The following is a 634-nucleotide window of genomic DNA, read 5'->3' on the forward strand; positions in this document are numbered from 1 at the left end:
CTTGGGCAGAAATCATGCCTATACTTCCATCTATTTCTGTTCTTCACCTGCCCAGACTAGCTGCAAACATCAAATCTGATAAACACAATGCTCTGGCGACATAATGTCCATTAAGTGAGTGCAGCAAAGATCATCTGGTTTCTGCTTACATGTATCTTTTTTATGTTGTCTGGATCATCTCATTCTCCTTTTCCTGTTTCTAGCTACAGGTGGTGATGGGAGAAGTAAGAATTTTCCTTCTCACCTTAACAGAGCGATGAGCTGTGAGTGAATGGTGCAAAAAGCATTCGCTATCCAAAATCACATGGTATAATTTGCATGAAAGTACTAATGGCACAATTCACTTCCTCCCTGCTCTAATCGTTTCACTCTGCCATTATAACACTCCCATACTCGTGGTACTTTACAGGCTGTCCTGCCACTGAAGGACTCAAACTAGCACTAAGCAAGCTAAATCAGGGCTTACTCTCACTTCTCACCCTGTATTCTTCCCCTACATTGAAATATTTCACCCATGCAACTAGAAGCAAAGGCAGTACTTAGATAAAATAATAGATTATCTGGCTCCCCCCCACCTTTTTTTGTTTTCGAGACACAAGTTTGCTCGTCACCCAGGCTGGAGTGCAATGGTGCA

The sequence above is a fragment of the Colobus angolensis genome, unplaced genomic scaffold (assembly GCF_000951035.1).
Source record: "Colobus angolensis palliatus isolate OR3802 unplaced genomic scaffold, Cang.pa_1.0 Scaffold282, whole genome shotgun sequence".
Taxonomy (NCBI): domain Eukaryota; kingdom Metazoa; phylum Chordata; class Mammalia; order Primates; family Cercopithecidae; genus Colobus; species Colobus angolensis.